Source organism: Rhinopithecus bieti, unplaced genomic scaffold (assembly GCF_001698545.2).
Source record: "Rhinopithecus bieti isolate Rb0 unplaced genomic scaffold, ASM169854v2 scaffold_69405, whole genome shotgun sequence".
In the NCBI taxonomy this organism is placed as follows: domain Eukaryota; kingdom Metazoa; phylum Chordata; class Mammalia; order Primates; family Cercopithecidae; genus Rhinopithecus; species Rhinopithecus bieti.
The window spans coordinates 20584-28976 of NW_016825752.1; the positions used below are offsets into that span (position 1 = coordinate 20584).

At 34.7% G+C, this 8393-nt stretch overlaps 1 long non-coding RNA gene across 1 annotated transcript; it reads left to right on the plus strand.

Annotated features, from left to right (window-relative positions):
• The first annotated feature begins 898 nt into the window (after positions 1-898).
• LOC108522721 (uncharacterized) lies at positions 899-8143 on the plus strand. Its single transcript, XR_001883587.1, has 3 exons — positions 899-987; positions 6711-6767; positions 8120-8143. It is a non-coding gene; the product is annotated as an uncharacterized LOC108522721 (long non-coding RNA).
• Positions 8144-8393: the final 250 nt, after the last annotated feature.

An 8393-nucleotide genomic window follows, 5' to 3' on the forward strand; every position in this document is an offset into this window, starting at 1 on the left:
TTCCTTACACTTTTGATTGATTAAACTGCCTGTTTTTTTCTTTTTTCTTTAGGAACATCTGTTATTCATAGATTATTTCTATGTCTGTCTTCCATAGTTTTTAAATCTTTCTTTCTTTCTTTTTTTTTTTCATTTACTCAAGTTTGTCCTCTGTGGCATGGATTCCGTTTTCTGCAGTGTCAGTTCTAATACTTGCTATTCACAATGTAGATTTAATTTTGGCTACTATGTTTTCATTTCTTTATTCTTATCTCAACATACTCTTATTTCATAAGCAGAATCCCCCTTAGACGGTAACACTTCAAAAAACATGAGGTGGATCCCGGCCTGAAACTTGGCCACAACCACAGGACCAGGAAAAAAAAAAGTTTCTGAAAGGGTCCTCTTAAACATAAAAATGTAAATATAACCAGAGGTCATTCTTACCCTCATCTAGAAAATAGAACAGTGTTGGGTACTAACAGACCTTAAGTAGCTAGAGGAATAGTAAAGCAGGCATAAGGGCACCTTAACTAGAAATAAACTGATTTTCTAATTACATGTATTGTTTTCTCTTTATAAAATTAATACATAATAAGTGCATGTAACTTTGAAAATACAGTACAAAGAAGAAAATCCTATGACCCAGGTAACGACTGATGAGATTTTATATTTGTTTTGCCAGTTACGTGCACACATGTTGGGAGGAAGGGATGCAAAATTGGGTCATACTATATAGTTTTGTATCCTTTTCATTTAATATATTGCAAGCATATTTTTTGCATCATTAAATTTTCTTTGAGGCCCTGATTTTAACCATTGCATAGTATTCCTACATATGAATAGATGTATTATGATTTATTTAACCAGTCCCTTGTTGGTCATTTAGATTGTTTTCTATTTTCAGTATAATGAGTATGATGAATATCACTGTACATAAGTCTTTATGCACATCTCTGATATTTCCTTAGGATAAATGAGGAGCTGATTCTTAATCCTGTCACATTGGTAAGGATTATATACATTCCTTATTAAGAATATAAAGTGCTTGTTTCTTATTGTTTCAATGTGATTGCATAGAAGATTCTTTGGATTCTGAACAATTTGATGGTATCTTAACCACACTTTGAGAGAGGTGTCTAATGCCTCATGCTCAGCACCTTCATGATGGAATTCCTATTGCATAAGCTTTTGGACAGGAAAACCACTGCTGATATCAGGAAGTTTGGAAGGTAGATATACTTGTGGAAACCTGAGGGTGGTGGGAAAAAAAAAAAAAGTATGGTCCTTGCTCATTCCTACAACCTGGGTCTCCATATTAATATACTAGGACTCTGGATCTTTTCTTTTCCTCTTCCCTTCCTGTTATTTCAGACTGTTACTCTCTCTGAAGATTCTTCTCTTAATGTCCGTACGTCCATTTCATTTCGAGGTAGGAGAATGTCAGTAGATGGTATACCCTGCTGAGTTCAAGGTAGCATTTTATCAGTCACAGATCATCTTTTGGTCCTAGCATACTTATACATGATGATCTCCTGCTGAAATGGAAGTATTTTTTTAACTAATTATATATTTTCAGAGGTATCAGACAGCAGCCTGGAAAAGTACATTGTTGTATCATGCCATTACAACAAAGCAGTCTGCTTAATAAAGTTGCTTAAAATGAAAGTTTTTAAATTAATAAAATATTTTTAACATCAGAATTTTCCTTAAAATATTTAGGAATACTCTAGAGTTCCTGAAACCTTGATTCAGAAATACTGATTTGAATTGTTCTTCCTCTTTAAGCCTGGAAGATGATCTTAGGTGATAATTTTTTACAACATTGAAAACAATTCCTGCTGAAAGTCAAGGGAACAGTCTCCTTTATCTGATTTGTTCTGATGAGACCCATATTGTAGGTTATTCTAATGTGTGACTTTATACACATTTCAGGCTAACAAAGTAAAGCATGATTAGCATTTCCTAACCTTTTCCAGTATTTCACATCACATTTGCATATATACAATCTGCCAGGCTCTGAAATTTTTTGGCTGGAAGGCATTATGGTGGGATGAGAGAGGATAAATACATTTGCCTCACTTTTAAACTATTTTTTGTCCATACTCATTCTCTAGCTACATTGTATAAAAATATAGCACATACAAAATGATCTCTTCTACCCTGCTTAGTGGAAAATTGACTATAGTGAATTATGGAACAGGTGTTTCAACACTCTCCTATACTTCTTCATTGCATTACATCTTTAGAAGTTATATGTAGAAATGTAATGTTACACTGTCAATTGAGGCAAAAGAGAGGAAAAGAAATAACATTTACTGAACATACACTCTCTCTTGGTGGATCTTTTAATTACAACATCCCTGTGAGGTAGATATTATGTGCATCTTGTGAGTGAAGAAACTGAGGCTCAAAATGTTAAATAACTTACCCAAGTTCAGGTAACTACACCAGTAACTGACAGAGTTGGGGTTTAAACGTGGTACTGGCCAGCTTTAGAACACATTTTTTCCCACTTTTTTTTTAAAATTAGAGAAATATATTTTCTTGTTTAACAAGTACTATTCCTTAAACTTAGGAAACAATAGAAAGTAAAATACTGAGTAAGACTGATATACGTGTAACCTAATCTCTAATAAAACCAACGGTCATTTTCCAAATGGGAAACTTGACTGCAGAAGTAACTCTATGCTCATTTCTGATAGATAACATTTGAATCCTTGTTTTGATGAAGTGATAGAAAAGTTTCATTTGAATAAAGGTGCTTTTTTTTGGTAGAAAAAGCTTTGTAAAGCTTCACTGGTATGTAGGATAACATTGGCTCGCTGCTTTAAAAATTAAATTGTTCAACACTTTAAATTTTTGCTAAACTCAGGAGGTAGATATTTTTACAAAATGTAGAGCATGAAATACCCTTCAGATTATGTTTCACTCAATTTTTTTCTTAGGTTGCTTTGTTAGTATATACTATACTATTAACTGGGTGAGTAGTTGAGAAAAGAAAGTTTATTGTAAAATTTGAGATGACATGAAGCTGAAAATAGTGAACAGGCTGATCGACAGATTTGGAATCTAATGTATAGAGATTGTAGCAATGGATGGGAGCTGGAAAAAGGTGAATCAAAAATTTTAAATAAAGTTTTATTCGTGGAACTAAGAGTAACAACAGGTATGAATAGAGGATGCAGGGTGTGGTTGCAGTGCAAGAAGACAAGGATTTAATCAGAAAACTTGATATGTCAGCATTGTGTTGAGGGCATTCCAAAAATAATGCATATGTGAATTGCATTAACATAAGTTTATTTTCTAGGACAAGGGAGGTAATATGACCTTTACTCTGCATTGGTCGTTTGAGGGTTGAAATGTTAATTACATGCAATTCCACATACCACCCTTTAAGATGAATTGGAGTGTGCTCAGAGAAGAAGATGGTGATGAGTCTTATCTATCTTAAAGAAATGTTTGAAGGAACTTATCTAGAAAAGACAAGACTCAGGATGGATTAGAGTCATAGCTGTAGATTTACTTCCTGTGACTTTGCAGATAGAGTACGGGCAAGTTAGTCATCATTTATTAGTAATCCTCTTAAAGAGAATTCACAGCTGAGGAAAGTTGCTATATAATGAAAAATTTCATGTAGCAGGCAGTACTTTTTCAGAGATATTATAGTGCCTAGTGAGGTAGTACATTCTTGTCCTGGTAGTATTTAAGCGTAAGTAAGAACGGAGTAGAAAGAATTGAAACATATTGTGTGTAGTAGGAACAGAAGACTTTTGAGATGCCTTACCAATTCAAACATTTTTTAAATTCCAAGATCAGAAGGACTTTACGGAGTATTTTATCCTCATGAGGCTACCTCACCTTAGTAATAATGTGCATTGGTACAGCTCTTCAACATTTGTAAAGTTCTTTCTTCTGAATTATCTCGTTTTTGAGCCTGGTAATAATCCTTTGGGTAGACAGGACAAGTATCCTCATTTTGAACAGGTAAAGTAATAGGCTAAGAGAAAGTCTGAATTGCCTCAAATCATAAAGCTTATAAGCAGCAGCCTAGGGCTCTGTCCTTGGTCTACGAATTCCAAGTTTAGTGCTGTTTCTCCTGTACCAGTTTTCTTTAAAAGTAAGTTATAAGTTGTGATACTTGCTTTGCATACATTAAAAATTGCAAGGAACAGATGGTTCTTAAATTTTATTCCTATGAAAAACATACGTGTAGCTCAAGTTAGACTGAGGGTTCTAAACGCCACACAATGGGGAGTCATGGGGGCAAGTCTGTGTTACAGAAAGATAACTGTTTACAATTAATGAAAAACTCTGGTTTGGGCTGCTAGATGAATGATGGTGCCATTCATTAATATGGCAAATATAGGAGAGGGAACAGATTGGTGGACCAGAGGTGAGGTAATTGAATTTTGGACGTAAGAAAACTAGCTGACAGTGATTGTTTACTAAGTGCCAGACACTGTGGTTAGGGTTTTATATCATTTAACTAATTTAGTCTTTACTACAACCCTCTGAAGATAAGACTTTTCAATCTTCATTTTCCGTATGAAGAAACTGAAAAGCTTAGATTGTTTAAAGAACCTGTCCAAGGCTTCATAATTAATAGGGTAAGAATATGAATTTGAATCTCTGTGTCTGCAAACAGAGCCACAGTTGTTAGGAGCTAGTTCTTTGGTACATTTGGGTAAGAACAACCAGTAGTCAGTTGAATAAATGGTTGTCACTTTGAGGAAAAATAAATATTCTGGAGATACACGAGTGTCTTTATACCAAAGAAATGGGCAGTGTTATAGCCTTTGAACATACCTTAGGAAAATAAAGATTTTATACTTGCCTCCCTACCTTTTCCTGAATTTTGGCACTGTTTCTGTGCTTCATAGTATTACATAGGCATTCCCTAATCTAGGAACATCTTCTATGAGTGGTGAAAATGAAAGGTGCTCTTTGTATAAGGTCAACAGACCTTGTAGGATAGGGGCTATGTTTTATTAACTTTTATCTTGAGCTCAGTGCCTAGAACATAGCTTGAATGAAATGAGATGAAAGAATGGATGGATGGTAATAGGGATAAGAAGAACAAAGAGGGGAGTTCATATTTAGAGCAGCTGCCTCATGTGAAGTATGAGGTGATAGGTGAGCTGCCTTTTATTTCCCAGGTGATAATGCTCCAAAGGTGGTTAGCTTAGATCCTTGTATACTTGTTGAATTAATAATCATGGCTACTCCTTTTTCCAGTGAGGGAATGAGAGAAGAAACTATGTGTTCCTGACTTCTGTTTTTGTGGTTTTTAAAAATTACACAAATAATACATATTCATTGTAGACACATTAGAATATTCAAATAAGCAAAAATAAACAATTTAAATTGTCTAAAATTCTACCACCCAGAGATAACCACTGTTAACATTTTGGTGTATATCCTTCCAGAGTTTTTCCCATAAAAATATATGCATTGAAACATGTATATATTTATTTAAAATGGGATCATTACAATCCATATTGTTTTGTAAACTGCTTTTTCACTTATTACATGTGACTGTCTTTCTATGTCAATGAATTTACATCTTTATCATCATTGTAATGACTGTATAGTATTCCATTATAAGGGTGTACCATAATATATTTAATTAGTTCTCTATTGTTAGGAATTTAGGTTTTCAATTTGAAGTTCTTTTTGGAATAAAAGTTATGGTGAGCATTCTTGTATGTACATCTTTGTACACTTGTCTACTTTTTTAAAAAAAGAAGTAGAATCGAGACATTTCAAAATTTTATGTGTGGTATTTTGGTTTTTTTAAAATACAGACTCAGATTGCCTTCCTGAAAGGTTGTGCTGATTCATACTTCTCCAGCAGTATGTCCAGAGTGCTCTGTCCCCCATACCCTCGTTAACACTGAGTGGTTTTTTGTTTTTGTTTTTGTTTTGTAAATCATTACCAATTTGAAAGGCAAAAGGTGTCTTTGGGTTAAATGCATTTCTTTGATGAGTACTAAGGCTGAACTCTTTTTTCCCTTATTGCTCATTTCTGTTGAGGTTCATCGTTTTTTCTTACAGGTTTGTAAAACAAAGCTCTTTATGTATTGAGGATACCAACCCTTTGTTATATGTTGCCTTTTTTTTGTAATCAGTTCGTCTTTTATCTTTTTTTGTGTCTGGCAGAAGTTTTAAACTTCTATAGATTCAAATGTCACTTTTTTCTTTATGATTTCAACCCTCCTTACCCCATGAGTATTGTTCACCTATATTCTAATAGTTGTATAATTTTATTTTTTCACATCTAAATGTTTAATCCATCTGGCATTTATTTTGATGTAGAGATTGGGCTTAATTTTCTCTAAAGTAATTAATCAGTTCCCTTGATTAATTATGAATGGAGTTGGAATTTAGAATGTGTTTTGCCATACACTGTTGTAAATAATGTTTGGTGAGGCTTAAATGAGACCATTTGTAATGCATTTAACTATTAAACTCAAGGGCTCACATGGAAAGGTAATAATCATTTATTATATTATTTCCATGAAAAAATGTTTTTATAGTTTCAAATAATTAACTTTTGAAGCACATCCTGTTGCAAATTTAGCAACTGCATACTCATATGGTGGTTCTACTTCATTAGAGCCCTTTAGGGGTGAAAATCTTCCTCAGTTTTTGTTTTTGTCTGCCTTCATTTAACTTTAACTGATGTGAGGTCTGTTTTGGTAACTTTCTGCTTGCTGTGCTTTTCACAGAATGGACAGCAAATTATGGATGAACCTATGGGAGAGGAGGAGATTAACCCACAAACTGTAAGTAAAATATTCTGTCACAAAGGGTATAGATAAATGAAATACTGTAAAATTATTCTTATTTTTCAACTGAACAGAGTAATCATTTTACAGTATAAGAAACTTGTCAATCCTTTCACATTAACTTTACCAGACTACATTATTGAGTATGCCAGGGACCTTTCTAAAAAGTGTACAATAAGAGTGATTTTAAGAGAATGATAGAACAGATTGCTTTATATTGTTGAAAGTTTTTCATTAGTGCCTAAAGCTTATGTTTTTTTGTTTCTTGGGGATTTTTTGAGATGGAGTTTTGCTCTTGTCACCCAGGCTGAAGTGCAGTGGCGCTATCTCAGCTCACTGCAANTATAAAGGTCATACTTTACAGATATGTTTAACATGGAAAGTGGACATTCACCATTTCCTCATCCGTTTTTTTGTTGTTGTTCACTCCTGAATCCCCAGTAACTAAACCAATGTGCCTGGCACATAATGGACACTCATTAAATGTTACATAAATGAATTAATAAATTGTTCCCTACTACCACACACAGAATAGCCATTGTCAGCAGCTAAGTTATAGTCGTCTTGATATTTTGTATATAAGGTAATTATTATTTATGTTTACAAAATACATACTCTGCAACTTGTTCTTTTTACTTAACATGTCTTGAACATCTTTGTATGACAATACATATAGAACTACCTCTTCTTTGTTTTTTTTGTTTTGGGCGGTTTTTTGAGACAAGGTCTCTCTCCCTGTCACCCAAGCTAGAGTGCAGTGGTAGAGTCATGACTCACTGTAACCTCAAACTCCTGGGCTCAAGCAACCCTCGCATCTCAGCCTTCTTAGTAGCTAGGACTACAGGCACATGCCACCACGCCCATCTAATTTTTTTTTTTTTAATGTTTGTGTTTTTTTTTTTTTTTAACAGATGGGGCCTTGCTATGTTGCCCAGGCTGGTCTTGAACTCCTGGCCTCAGGCAATCCTCCTGCCCAGCCTCCCAAAGCATTGGGATTACAGGTGTTAGCCGCCATGCACAGCCAGATCTACCTCTTTTTAAAGTGGTTACACAGTTACAGTATTCTATTTTATGAATATCCTATATTTAATGTAATTTTCCCCTATTTATTTTTGTGAATTTGTGTTTCGGTAGGATATAGTCTTAGAAAAGGATGTTCTGAAACCAAGGGTGTAAACATTTAAATCTCAATAGACATTTATCAAATTTTCCTTCAGAATTTCAGTATATGAGAATACCTGTTTGAGTATTGCCTACTCAATACTAGGTATTATCAGAAAATATTTTTAATTTGAGTGACTCTAGAAAAATAATACTTTCCCTTTTCTCTTTTTCCTTTCTTGAGACAGAGTCTCGCTCTGCTGCTCAGGCTGGAGTGCAGTGGTGTGATCTCAGCTCACTGCAACTTCCGACTCCCAGGTTCAAGCCATTCTCCTGCCTCAGCCTCCCGAGTAGCTGGGATTACAGGCAACCGCCACCATGCCTGACTAATTTTTGCAATTTTAGTAGAGATGGGTTGCACAATGTTGGCCAAGCTGGCCTCGAACTCCTGACCTCAAGTGATCCACCTATCTTGACCTCCCAAAGTGCTGGGATTACAGGCGTGAGCCACCAGCCTGGCTG